Source organism: Choloepus didactylus, chromosome 3, assembly GCF_015220235.1.
Source record: "Choloepus didactylus isolate mChoDid1 chromosome 3, mChoDid1.pri, whole genome shotgun sequence".
Classification (NCBI taxonomy): domain Eukaryota; kingdom Metazoa; phylum Chordata; class Mammalia; order Pilosa; family Megalonychidae; genus Choloepus; species Choloepus didactylus.
The window spans coordinates 18,519,805-18,535,268 of record NC_051309.1 but is presented as its reverse complement, the minus strand read 5'-3'; positions in this window follow the sequence as shown (position 1 = coordinate 18,535,268).

Here is a 15,464-nt window from a genome sequence, read left to right as displayed (position 1 = left end):
ACCCAAACCCAAGACTCCCAACTCTGCCCAGGGTTTTTTCTCACTATGATGCAGAATCTCAGCTTTGATTCTTCACTTTTCATTCAGGAAAGACTGAATGATCCTACCTAGACTTAAGGGTGGAGAGTTTGAGAAAAAACTTTATCTAGATTACAGCTGCCATGGAGAGCAAGGACTGTCTGCTCCAAAGAAGGGAAATTTCCCCCTTAGTAACCACTAACCTGTCCCTAACTGCATCCAGTCAGCCCTGCGCATGTCCAGAATATTCTGGCAGTGCATGGGAACAGAACCATGAACTTCCTACGACTGGGTACCTTCCAGCCTTCAAATGCCAGCTGCCATTCCACCTGGTGACCCACAATCTCTTCTAACTCAGTAAGCCCAAAATTAGATTTACTATTTTCCCCCTAAATCTGAATCACTTCCCACATTCTCCATCTCATTAGTTGCAAAGCCATCAACCTCGTTACCCACGCTAGAAACCTAGAACTCAATGGGAATGCTTCCTCTTCCAGTGTCACTGATTGGCTGCCCAGAATACCTCTTGATTTCATTTCTTAATAATTATTAAATCCCAACTACTGCAGCCATAGCTCAGATTCTCATCATCTCACACGTTAAGTTACTACAATAGTCTTTCGCCTGACGTAGCTGCCAACAACCCAACCCTCCCATCCCAACCACCCCCCCATCTGCTTAAAACCCTTCAATGTTTGCATTCAGAATAAAAAATTCTTAACATGTTCCCCTCCACCCACCCCTATGCATGCACACTCAAGCACACTGAAACACGCCAGGAGCACCAAGCTGCTTATAGTGTTATACTACACTGCATGCTATTTCTTATCTCTGTAACCTTGCTCATGGTAGCCCCTCTACCAGCTGCCCCTCTTTCCTCACCTACCCCAGATCATTTTACCTGGGTATGTCCTGCTTTCACTTCAAGACTCAAAAGTAAGTACCCCCTTGTTCCCTAAAACCCTGAACTTAATTCTATCATTGCCCCCACTACATCACAGTACAATATCCATTTAGATGTCTGTTTTTCCCACTGTAGAACCTGGGGGTCAAGATCAAGATTGCGTTGTATTCCATTTTTGTATTTCCAGTGCCTGTAACAACCTAGCAGGCCCTCAATAAATGGTAAAGGTACAAAGTAATTAATGAATTAATCAGTGGCTCTTTCCCATCTTTCTTGTCCTTTCTGGTTAAGCTCACAACACGACATTTCCATCTCCACTCACTACAGAGCTAGAAGAAATAGTCATGAAGTGATCAAAGAATCAGGCAGCACTGGTGACTAGAGAGATCATTGCTTCCTACTATTGTAAAGTAGGTGGGTTTTCTTTCTTTCAGATGCTGAAAGCTACAGATGCAACTGAATCAAATCGCCACTTTAAAATGTCACAGCAACAAGGCCTTACATTTTTACAATTGTTTAGCCCTTAAAGATCACCTTCGCAAGCATGACATGCTCTATCCGCAAAATAATTCTGTGAAGGTAGTTGGAGTCAGGGTTATCTCCATTTTGCAGATGAGAAGACTGAGGCTTAGAGAAATTATTAAGGAAACCAAAGTCCAAAGATGAGTGCAATTAAAGATGCAAACCTTAATATTCTGACTCGTAGTCCCCTCCATCGTGTTACCTCAAGATGTTCCCATTCATAATGAAAATCAAAACAGTCTTATCTCTGAATTATCTTTATTGCTTCATTTTCATGAAGCATTTTCTCCCCATCCACCCTGGCTGTCCTAAGCCTGGCTGCCTTTTCTTTTCCTCAGGAAGACTGAGCACAGCTTCCTTTAGGACCCAGTGATAGATGTTGCCCAAAACAGCTTGAGGAGTTGTCAGCCCCTCTCCCTATTCCTGGTTGCTTAGAAGCAAAGGAGCAATTTAGTATCCAAACAGTGTACTTAGATGAAGGAATAATTCATTCAGCAGGTCAAATTCTATCCAACAAATGTCACTGGACAGAAATCCTTGAGTGATAAAGAGATTCTCAGGCTCCAACCATACATATTTATTAAAAGTAGCCTTGATGTGACAAAGCCCTAAACATACGTGCAAACACACACACACACAGAGAGAGAGAGAGAGAGAGAGAGAGAGAGAGAGAGAGAGAGAGAGTCCCCTATTATTTTGAGTTATTTTGTGTTAGGTTCTTTCTAGGCCTTTTTTGATATAACTCAGTTACACCTATAACATGCATTTCAGACAATATTGATAGCTGAGGAAATTGAGGCTGGAAGATTATGAAGATATACTATTGGCATACTCTTTAACCCCTGCTTCTCTAAAAGTCACATCCCCTAGGTCATGCTGGATCCAGCTTTCCTCTTGGAAGCCAGTCATTCTTGGCAAGCCAACCAAGGCCTTAGAAAGAGTCGGACGGTCTTGGTTCTCATTCTGGCCCTGTATTTTGCAGCTATATGAGCCTGTAGATAACCTCCCCACTTCACAGTTATTTTCTCTATCCACAAGCCATCTCCATTTATGTAATATTTTTGTTTAAATTGCATCTTTTTCCTTACATAAATGTGATGATTATGTTATGTATGAACTCAGCCAGATTGTTTGGTCAGTTGTTTGGTCAAGCACTAGCCTAGATGTTGCTGGGGAGGTATTCAGTGGATGTGATTAGCATCTATAATCAGTTGACTTTAAGTAAAGGAGATTACCCTCAGTAATGTGAGTGGGCCTCATCCAATCAGTTGGAGGCCTTAAAAGCAAAGAACTGAGGATTCCAAAAGGAAGAAAAAATTTGGACTCAACACTTCAACATCAACTCTTATCAGAATTTCCAACCTACTGGCCTGCCTACAGATCTCAGACTTTCCAGTCCCCACAACTGTGTGGGCCAATTCTTTAAAATAAATCACTTAATACATACACATATAATCTTTTGGCTCTGCTTCTCTGGAGAACCCTGACCAATACGGTAAGTTTAACTAAAAACTTGAAATCACTATGTAATTGGAAATGTAGTATCACCATCCACAAGTCCTAAAAATAAATGTATAACTATTAAGATAATTTTAGCTATGAATCTCTTAATATGATATCACATATTACCACTTTATACATGCAACACTTTAAGAAACCTTTGCAATGATTTTTAAAGTCATCTCATCTTTACCATTGTGGAATTCTTGTACGATTGAAATCTTGACCAGTTCAGTGATGGTTTGGATGTCGTATGTGAAACTGAATCTGGAAGTCTTGATTTCAGTGATGCTTGTGGCACTGAGGCTGATGTTGGGTAGTCTGGGTTTTCATCAACATTAAGGTCTTTTAACCTGCTTTCAGGTTGCACTTCAGCTGAAATTACTCATGTGCTGCCTCACCCCCCTGCAGGAAAGCTTGGTGGCACCATATGAACCCTGTTGAACGCAGGTGTCTGATCCAGCCACTCTGCCATGAGTCCATTCCCCTTGCACTGTGGTGCACTGTGCATGTACAGGTACCTATTGCTTGTAGCTTCTGTGGTGACTATGAAAATGCACTTCACAGACCTGCCAGTTTAGGGAGTGTAATCAACCAAAAGGCCCAGCAGCTGAGCTCTGAAATTCACTCCAACGACTGGGTGACAATGATACTGTGCCAGTTTGGATATATTATGTCCCCCACAAAAGACATGTTCTTTTAATCCAGTCTTGTGGGATCTTTGGATTAGGTTGTTTCCATGGAGATATCATTCACCCAACTGTAGGTGAGACATTTTGATTAGATATTTCCATGGAGGCCTGGCCCTGCCCATTCAGGGTGGGTCTTAATTATATCACTAGAGTCCTTTAAGAGACTCTTTTGAGCTGACAGAGATGCTTAGAGATGCTTGGAAATGTGGACAGAGATGCTAAGCTAAGAGATGAAGACCAGAGTTTGCCCTGGAGAAGCTAAGAATGGACCCCCAGTAGCTTAGAGAGAAACGTCCTGGGAGAGAGAAGCAAGGAGCTGAGAGAGAGTAGATAAGAGAGCCCCAGAGACATTGCAGAGAAAGTCATTTTGAATTACAACCCAGGAGCAAAGGACCAGCAGATGCCAGCCACATGCCTTCCCAGCTGACAGAGGTGTTCCAGATGCCACCAGTCTTTCTTCAATGAAGGTATCCTCTTGTTGATGCCTTAGTTTGGACACTTTTATGGCCTTAGAACTATAAATCTGTAACTTAATAAATCCCCTTTATAAAAGCCAATCCATTTCTGGTGTTGTGCGTAATAGCAGCATTAGCAAACTGGCACATTCCCCAGGGATTTGGGAGAGGCTGGCCACCAGCGCACTGTTCAGAGAGGGGTGCCCAGATGATTGAGGATGGTAGGGCCGAGAACAAGGTAGCCTCCTCAATGCGTGGATGTGTTGGAGTACTCACCTCAGCATTTGGAGAGGAAAGGGCTGCCGTGAAGGTTCTTGAAAACAGTTGGACTCCTGCTCTCTCAAACCCCAAGAATAAAATGTCATTCTATAAATGACTCAGATTTTGAAATCTGATGGAGATTGCCCTGTGGGTTTTGGGAAGTGTTTTGGTCCCGTGACCTCTGTTTTCCTTTCGATATCTCCTTATGGCAATGGGAACATTTATCCTATGACTATCCCTCATTTGTATATTGGCAGCAGGTAGCTTGTTCTGAGTATCACAGGTCCACAGCCAGAGTAGAATGTTACCTTAGGACTAACCACACCACTAAGTGATTTTGATAAGACTTTGTACTTATCTATATCATGATGGAATGAATGTATTTTTGCCTTTGGAAAGAACATGTATTTTAGGGTCCAGGGGGTGGAATGTGCTGGTTTGGACATTTTCTGTCCTCCCACAAAAGACCCATTCTTTTAATTCAATCTTGTGGGATCTTTGGATAAGGTTGTTCCTATGGAGATATCACTCAACCAACTGTAGGTGAGAACTTTGATTAAATTATTTCCATGACTGGTTTACTGGATTACTTAAGAGAACTCAAGACCCAACACGAATGCTTGCTGATGCTTGGAGACACTTGGAGATGCAGACAGAAGGACATTTGGAGATGCTAAGCTAAGAGATGAAGCCCAGAGTTTGCCCCACAGAAGCTAAGAGAGGACCCCCAGATGCTTAGAGAGAAATTCCCTGGGAGAAACAAGCAAGTCTCCACAGGAGCTGAGAGAGAGGAACTGAAACACAATCTGGGACTGCAGACTCCAGCCACGTGCCTTCCCAGCTGACATGTGTTCTGGACACCATCAGCCATTCTTCAGTGAAGGTATCCTCTTATTGATGCCTTAGTGTGGACACTTTTATGGCTTTAGGACTGCAAATCTGTAACCAGATAAATCCCCTTTATAAAAGCCAATTCATTTCTGGTGTATTTTGCATAACAACAGCTTTAGCAAACCAGAACAGATACTAAGACAGATCCATCCCTGCAAGACACAGAAATCCTCCAGTAGTCACCATTACTTCCAAGACTACGTATGAGCTTTGTCCAACCTTCCCTTGACTGCGTGGCAGGCTGGAACACTTCAGTCCCATTTCTCTCCCTGTCTCTTCACTTGATGTCATAGTATCATAGCTACCTGATGGCTCTCCCAGACTTACCTGGTTCCCTCATAATTTTCCCTCACACAGATGTTTTCCCTAATAAAATCCTTCACATTTAATTCTCACTTAATTTCTTCTTCTCTGAGAATCTGAGGTAACATAGCCCCCACCCTCCTCTTTCTTTAATTTTGTAGGAGATTTGCTCAACTCTGGGTTTATGTTATAAATGATTTATTGAAACTGAAATCAAGTTCTTTCTCACCACTGCACCTGCCAATCTTTCCTGTGTACCCATTCTTCTCCCCACTCCAGGTAATCTTGGGTTAGAATTAGGTTTTATTAAGAGAAACACCTCCCACCCCACCCCCAAGTGAGTGACTTAAACAAGATACAAGCTTATTTATACCTTGTATAAAACTGGTGTTGGGGTAGAAAGTCCAGGGCTGCTATTGTCCCACATTCCTTAAGAACTTGGGTTCCTTTTTGCTAACTGCTTCCCCAAACCTAGAGTGTGGCCCTATCTTCATGGTCAAAAATGGCTACAGGAGCTCCAGGTGCCACTTGCACATTTCAAGGAATAGGACAGAGGAAAGGAAAACCTCTTTGTTTTAAGGGGACTTTCCAGAAGTTACCACAAAGCACTACCATTTACATTTCACTGTCTAGAACTTAGACAAATGGCCACACCTAGCTGCAAAGAAGTCTGCTTAAGTAGGTTTTTAGCTAGTGTAGACTGTGCCTAGATGAAAATCCAGGTCTGTAATTAAGTTGGGAGGGAAGAATGGACAGACAACTGCCAGTCTCTGCCCCAGCTTCTACAGCCTTTCCAGTAACTCAGATTGTAAAACATCCTCTGGTCACAGTCAGGTAATAAAAGGCTCTCTCCAGTATAATATTAAAACTCCAAACTCTCATCCATTTGGAGCCTCCCCCTCATGCTTTGGAGAAAAGGGCAAGGTTAACTTCTGCATAACTCCCTCTCTACTCCACCTGTCCATTCATTTGGCTACCAATGGCTCTGCAGGGTTGCGTCTAAGGAAGGAAGACAGGTAAAGGATAGAATGTTCTCACTTTACTGGCAGAGTTATAACCTAGCATTAGGACTCTCCATGTTTTGCAGATTCCAAATGTTGATTCCTTCTCTAATAGGTGCTTTCATGGGTTCTTCAGAGACCCCGAAGCCCTGCAGTGTTCTCACCTGCAGTTCCACTGATGTGTGTCAGAGACTTCCTCAATATCCATTCTCTCATTATTATTGTATAGTAATGGAACCCCAATTTTTAGCTGCATACATGGCCTCCAGGAATAAAGAGCACATCTCCCAGCCTCCTTTGAGGTTCAGTGTGGCCACATGCCTGCACTCTGACTAACAGGATTTGAGATGTGCTGATATGTGCAACTTCCAGGTTGTGCATTGGAGGGTCATGCCCTCTGTGGTAGCCATTAGGGCTGTTCACCCACATTCCACTACAGGATTGTCCTTCTTGACTTCTAGAAGTTAGGTGTGGCCATGTGACCAGTTCTAGCCAACACATGGTGGGCAGATGCATTTAACTTCTGGTGCAAAACTCTCCAGCTTGCCCCTCCCCTGCCACAGGTTCTACCAATGCTCCAGGTGGTGAAGGATCTATCAGCTAGTGTCCCTGGGCAAGAAGAACATGAAGCAGAAGCCCCAGCAACCTATGTAAATATATAACATGAGCAAGAAGTGAGTCATTGATATTTTGAAGATGATTATTAATATAGCACAACCTAACCTATTCCGACTAATACCCCCTCCATTCTCCCTCTCCGTCTTCATCCTAGCTAAAATTCAGACACGTTGGTGAGCCATCTTGAACGATGTGATCACCACGTGATCAAGGACAACAGCACAGTGATACGAGAGCAACAAAACCAAAGAAGCCTGGGTCCTTGAAGAATTCTCAGAGCAGAGCCATGATGTCAGTTCTCACAAAAGAAAAATAAGCCTCTACTTTGTTTAAGTCATTCTGTTTTGTTACAGATGAATCTATCCTAACTAACACAGTGGGCCATGACTCCTCTGGCTGCTTGCTTGTGAGTCACTCTTCAGTTCCAAGAAAATCCTGAAAGCCTCCTTTGTTACCAAGACATTATACATTTTGGAGTTCCGTGTTTTACCAAGGCATTTATAAACAGATCTGGACACACGATTGTACTAACTGTTAGCTCTCAGGAAGTGGTGAATGAAACTGCTGAATGCTATCACCCACGTGTGTGACCACGAGCAGAAGTTTGATCCCCTCCCCAACCTGGCTTTTATTTGAAACCCAATGTATTTACAGAGAAAGATGAATGATATGAGTTTAAACAGTGCAGCCACTGAAACAACCGATATCACCAATAAGGGGGAAGTTAAAGGCATGGCCAGTGGGAAACTCACTGTTTATAATGGAACCTGTACCACATGGAGGGAAAGAGCAAAAGAGGTGCATGATAGAAAGCTTTTGTTGAACTAGCCTGTACATAATCAGACGTAATTTCTATACCTTAGACTTCTCCAATTATATCAGGCCTCAAATAAAGCCACAAAAATAGTACATATTCCTAAATTCTGTAGGTAATTGTACCACTTATAATGCTGTCTCCAAGATGGCAAAGTTTCAAGAAACACTCTAACTCAAACCAAATTACAATAAAAGAAAATTACTATCTCCTTTGACAGGAAAACTAGATAAAGCTTCAGGAAAAGCTTAATCCAACAGCTAAACTGATGACCAGAACCTGGTTTCTCTGTCCTGGCTTCTTGTCCTAACTCTAGGTGTTGACTTCAATCTTCAAGAAGTCAGGAAGTACACCCACCCCACCTCCGATCTCAAGATGGCTGCCACAGAACTACGTGTTTCCTTATCTCCGAAGGGAAAGACCATGCCACCCAGCCACCCAACAAGAGCCTGGAGTTCCATATTGATTGGACTAGCTTAGCTCATGTGCCCATCCCTGAGCCAATCTTTGTAGACTAAAGATTGGAATTAAGCAGATGAGTTGAGGGCTGAGCCACGTGCTTACCTTTTGGATGGAGTCAGTGTCCTCTGAAACATGGAGGAGAGAGAGATCTGTAGCACCGTCTGCTAGTTCCTTTTCCTATCAGGCAGGCAATGAGAGTGCATTTCCCAGCTTCCCTTGCAGTTAGGTGCGGTCATGTGACTTAGTTCTGGCCAATGGCAGGAAATTGAGGCCCATGGAAACCTGCCACATGTGATCCTCTCTGACTTTTTTCATCTGCCAGCTAAATGGAAAGGACTGAAAATTTAGAGTAGGTGAGAGCCAAGAAGATGGAAGCAGCAGGATCCCTGAATAAGTAGAAGCCACCCTACCAGTAACACCCACACATCAGACTACTATGTGAGTGAGATATTCATTTTTATAATGTGTAGGCATTGAAAATTTAAGACTTATTTTTTAAAAATAGCATTACTTTAATTAATATCATAGTGCAAAGAATATTAGAGTGAAGTGTATAAGAGTAGGGCAAATGGATATTAGACAGCTCAAAATAAGCAGTGTCCACTACAGAAATGTTCTTTTTAAATCTGGATTCTCTTTAAATAAAATGGAAGCATTTATGCTGCCAGAGACATCTCAGTCTATATACATTTGTTTTCCTAGAAGAGGAGCATTGTAATGACTTAGCCACAAACCAAACAAACAAAGCAGCAATTGCCTCTTCTACGATAATAAGCCTTTGCAAACATGCCCTGCTTTTGCACATGGCTTCCTTAATAAATGGATGCTATTTTCTTATGTTCATAAGCAGTCGTATCAAATAGGAGATGCAATTTCAATTTGCTCTGCATCTCAGGGAACCACTCTTCAATACAACTAGCATTTTCTAAAATGAAAACCTCTTTCCCTTTAATTTTAATGTGCAAGCATAAGGCAAGGAAAAAGAAACAAGGACCAAGAGGCATATAGTAATCAAATATAGAAGAAGCTGTGAACCAGTTCCAAAGCCAGTGAAAGATGTAAAGATAGTCACTGATGAAAGCCCAAGCCAATTACCTCCCATCAGAAATGGAATATGCCCAGAGTGGAGATTGGTACCAAAATCAAAGTATAAGCAGGTGTTAAAAAAAAGCAAGTAAGTGCTCTGCCTGGAGAGCTCCTTCCTCTTTAGCTGGCTAAATTCTACTCCTTTTCCAGGGCTCAAATGAAATGTTTCAGCCCTGGGACAGTTTTTTTATGACAACTCTTAACCCACTTCGATGTAGGTGATTCCTCCTGTTATAATCATCTCAATACCCTTTACTCGTCACCTTTCTTGTTATTATCTCTCTACTCATTATTATAGTTACAGAGTTATCTGTGTAATTATTTAGGGTCTGTCATACCATCTGGAGTGAAAGTTTTACAAGGGGAAAGACCATGCTACCATGTTCACTTGGTTATTTCCAGCGCCTAGCACAGTGCTTGACACACAGTGGGGACTCATTAATTCCAGTGGCATTCTGGTGAGTGGTGGAGCTGGCTCCAAGCTTTTGTAAAAAGACCACATGCCCAACGACACCTTGGCCTGACATTTTCCTTTTGGCTATTTTTAAAATAAATAAATAAATAAACAAACAAGGGGGAAAAAAAAAAAACACCAAGAAGGAAATGGAACAATTGTTTCTTATGTCATCTAAGATATCATCTGTTTCCTCATCCACCTAGAAAGGGGATTTTTCTCCAGACTATTTTTTGGAGGACAAATACTCTCATCTGGCTACATATGGACTATTCTCTTTGAAACAATGAGAATTAAGTTAGTGTTAACCAATCCCCTAATCCCACCACGTCCCTCCCCTCATTTCCCAACCAGGGGAGGGACTGTAACAAAGCCCATGACCTCTGGAGTCAGTATCTATTCAAAAATCACTTCAGCTTTGCCATTTCCCTATCACATAGTTCCCAAGTCATTTCCTCTCTCCGAGGGAGCCCCAATATTCTCATTTGTACAATGGCCTGAATGCCCAGCACCAATGGTTGGGAAAATGGAATAAGATAGTATAAGTAAACAGCCTAACACCAGGTTTCTCACTGAGTAGCAAAGTCCCATTATTTTTTCTTTCCTTCATGGTGCTGCTTGTGGTAAAGTTCCCTCTGCCCTTCAATCTTACTGCAGTGTCTAGAACTCTCTTCCCAGTTACCTCTTTATTCAAATCCACATCATGCTTATCCTCAGAACAGAAAAGATCTGATGTCATAATTCAGACAAAGGCATCAATGACTGGGTTTTATTTTCTAACTAACATTCATTAAGAATTTATATAACATCATTTAATACTCATAACAACCCTATGAGGTAGGCACTATTTATTAATCCCACCTCACCAGTGAGAAACCCGAGGCTTGCCCAGTACCAAATGGCTTGTAAATGTGGACCTGGGATTCAAACCCAGGTCTGCCTGACTCCAAATCCAGGCTCATTCTATAGCACCATGCTGCTTTCCCATTTTCTTTTCTTAATCTTTTTGCATCTCTCAAATAGTTAAAGCTTTCATGGACAGTTGCCTGGTTAGATGCCAAGTCTAGACTAAAATCATGTTACCACATTGGCTGGCATGAAACATTTAATTCACAAAGCTCCAAATATGTTATTTTCAGCCAGAATATTGTAACACACACCTCAGCAGATAGCTTTGACCTCAGCTACTGTGATCAGGGGACATGTGAAGTAGTAGACAGAAAACACAGTGGAAAAGGGATACTTGAATAACAGGAACAAGCTTGCAGTCACTGGTCAATCTGGAAGACATGCTTTTTTTCCCAACTGAAATCGGAATCACTGTGGAAAGTATTCTTAGGCAGAGAACATTCTAGGGCATTTAAACACATTACAGTTACAGTTCCCCCCAATTTTTAAAAAACTTAATTGTGTAATAACAGTCTGGTAGAGAGACAGTAACGACCATTGAAATGTGGTTGCTAAACTCAGTATAATCAAGTCAGAATACCCAGAAGAATTTATCTCTGAGCATCATTGATGGAGCGGCTGAGACACCTCCACATTGAATACATTAGCACCAATGCAAGGAAGATCCCAGATTAGAGGGCCAGCATGAGACACAAAAGGTTACCAAATGGTGTAAAGACCCAAAACCAAGGGTTTGAAACACAAGAAGACCTTACTAATTGCAGAATACACACTACTTTATTCATTCCTGACTAAGGAATCCAAAAAGCCCTCGTAAAAGAGTAATTAACACCAAACCCTATTACTTCTGCTGCTTAATGACAATGCATTATTTTCATGAGTGTGTATGCATATATGTCCATGAGCCTATGCTTTGAGTATTAATAACAGTGTCAAGTTTGTTCCATAAAATAACCTTTTAGTTGTCGTAAAGTCTTGAGTTAGATAACCCTATTCAGGTATTGTTAAAGGTAGCTGTACCAAGGTGAAGTGAGAGTAACCTTTCTTGGAATCACTTGATGTCCAGCTTCCCTCCTTAGAAAATGCTGTCTGACCAGCACCTGACCCAGTTTGAATGAACAAACAAGTGTTCCCCTATCAAGAAACCTCTCCAACAGACCCATCTTCCTGGAAGCCCACTTGCTCTTCCTCTTCATTCAAGAAGCCCTTTTCAAGGCTCTGTTCTATGCTAGGTCTGTGGAAAGCACTGGACATACCTACCTTCATGTGACTCACAGAAGAAAAGAAAATACATGGACACAAAACTTTGAAATAAAATGGGGTGGGTTCTAGGGTAAACACTGATGGAGAATATAGTGACAACACCAAGGAGGCAGTAGTTAATTCTATGAGGGGAAGGTGGTTCTGTTAACATTTTGTGAAGATGATGAAACATGAGCTAAATCTTAATAGAAAAAATGAGTGTTGTTTTATTGCCATCCTCAAAAAAGAAACTGAGTCTTGCTATAGAATTTTCAACACTAGGATCTATATCCATGGTGGTAGACATATTATAAGAATCTTGGAGCCCACAGGGTCCCTGGAAACATAGCCAGGAAACCATCTGTGGTGCTTTGGAGCTATGTTCTCCAGTAAACATGTTCTTGAACTTATTCCATTCCTGTGAGTATGAACCCATTGTATGTAGGATCTTTTGATGAGGTTACTTCAGCTAAGGTGTGGCCCAACTCAATCAGTATAGGTCTTAATCCTATTACTTGAGTCCTTTATCAGCAGAATGAAAATCAGAGAGATAGAGAGAAAGCCACAGGAAGCAAGAAGCTAAAATTCAGTGAACCAAGGAAAAGAAGAAAGAGGCCACCCTGTGCATTGCCATGTGACAGAGAAGCCAAGGACCAAAGATCACCAGCAGCTAGCCCAAGAATGTCAGTCTTCAGGAAGAAAGTATTGCCTTCATGATGCTTTTATTTGGACTTTTCCTAGCCTCAAAACCATGAATTAATAAATTCCCATTGTTTAAGCCAAACTATCACGTGGTATTTGCTTTATCAGCCAAGGCAACTAAAACAACATCTATATATAAAGAATGCTCCAGGTAGTTTCTGTCAGTAAGAATACCTGACCCATTGATAATTTTGAAGGCAAAAGTAGACAGAATCCTTCCTAAGTACCTTGAAGTAAGTTTGACACTAGAAATTGGCTGCTATGGATTTAACCCTAATAAAATGTTTTTTAAAAAATCACAGTGGGCAATGGAAGAGGTCCAGCAAGAAAACATGAGCCAGCTAAGTAGAAGTGCCATAGTAGATACAGGAGGTGAGGCAGGCAAGCAAGGGGAGAAGTCCTGTGAGGTTGACAAAGGCATCTGGGAAAAAAAAACAGTAATAACAGTAATGGCTAAAATTGATGAAACACATACTATGTTAGGCACACTGTGTCTTCAAAGCACTTCATGTGAAGCAACTAATTTAATACTCAGCCCTTTTGAGGTAGTGCTAGGATTATCCCATCTTGACAGATGAGAAAGCCAAGGCAGAGAGATGTTAAGCAAATTGCCCAAGGTCACAGAGCTAACAAGTAGGTGATCTAAACAGGTGTCACACCCAGGTGGTCTCATGCATAGCCCATGCTGAAGATCTCTTTGCTGGACAGTCTCAAACCAACAGCTGCCTAATCAGCTTTGCAGGATCCAAAGTCCAGGAGGTTGATTACGAAAATCTACTCTACTTTTACTGTTAGTAAAAGGTGCTAGGTCTACACTGTGTTCTATCCGCCCTGCAGGGCTAGTCTTCTGGGGCCTACAGCTGAAGCAGAGGGAGAGATGGCAGCATACTTCGCTGGGATTAGATGTGCTTTCTCTAAAGCCTGAAATCAGTGATGTAGACAACAGTTACCCTAAAATTAGTACAATAGCAGCCCCTTTCCTCTAACTGACTTAAAAAAAAAAAAAAAAAGACCCTTCTAGAAATAGCTCCCTTCCAATTATCACTTCTACAACTCACAGGGCCCAGATTTTTCTATTTAATGTCTGTTCTGTATATTTAAACTCATGATCTCTGAATTAATTCTTCCAAAATGACGTTTTATCAAGGAGAGCATCTCCATTTAACTTCCCTATGTCAATATTAACAGTAGCATTCGTGTGTTTATTAGGTAAAAATTGGGTCCTGGCAATCACACAGTCAATTTCAGGGTCCAGGAGCACACGCATCAGGACTCCTCAAGTGTTTTAATGATTTCTTTTGTTGGCATTGACCCTGTGTGAGGTTATTTATGAAAATCTTTATGAATATAATGTATGACTCAATTTTAACAAGTATTAGATAGATGCTATCACTGAGTCCATGACCTGAGGTGGGGAAGATTCCTATCAGAAGGCATCAAGATTCGTTTAAATTTCTCATGTTTGTGACTCCTGTTGTATTTTTCCAGCAGCGCTACGGGTACAATTTAAATAAGACAAGGAGCGTCTTTCACATTAATGGTTCTTTATTGATTCCTTGGGGGCAAAAATGTGAGTCTTTCTATAGCAATAGGAATGCTGGAAAAACAAACCACCTAGGCAAAGACAAAGAATATTTTTATACATGTCTAAAACAGTCACACTGTAAAGGAGGTGTTTTCTCCAATTTATGCAATAAAGATGCTCTACATTACAGTATTCCTGGTAATATTTTTAAATGAAAAACAGAGACATAATTTTTAAATGGGAAATACGTTGTATATGGATTACCAAAATTAAAATTAAAATTAAAATTAAAAATGAGAAAGGAAAAGAAAAATGTGGAGCTAGCCACCACATGACAAGAAAGGTCAGGAGATTCACAAAGAAATATAAATTTTGAACTGGAAGTTTCTTAAAGATATGCTCATTCGAGGATTTCAAACTGACCACCCACAGGCTAAATATGGGTCATAGACAAATACTGTTTTTTTCCTATACAGAATTTTAAAAATAGGAAAATTTTAAAGGAAAACCCTGGATTTCAAACTTCTTTTCAAAAGACAATGACGTGGCACCACTGTACCGACATTTCCAAATCCAGAGTCCCATCAAAATCAGTTATGAGTGTGGTCCATCCTGGGGCAAAATTCCTCTCTGTCCATAGACCTCTGAAACCTGGAAAACAAGTAATCTGCTTCCAAAACACAATGGTGGGAAAAGCATAAGATAGACATCCTCATTCCAGATGGAGAATTGGAAAGAAAACAGAGGTCATGAGTCCCAAGCAAGTCCAAAACCCAGCAGGACAAACTCTTAGACTCCAAGGTCTAAGAGTCATTTGTGGATCCATGCTTTGTCCACTGGGCCTGATGGAGTGGCAACCCCACCCTCTACAAGCCCTGGAGTGGCAGCCTTGCTCTGCCTGAAAACTGGGGTGCAGGCTTCACCCTCTCCAAGCATCAGAGTCGCAGCCTAACTCTCCCCAAAAGCCTAGACATAGACTTTACTCTTTCTGAGCTTTGGGGTGGAAGCTGAACTCTCGCCAAACATCAGGGCAGGAGCCCTGTCCCCTCAAATGCTGGGGCTAATGGCCTGACCCCCTCCAAAAGCTGGGGTGAACTTTCCCTCT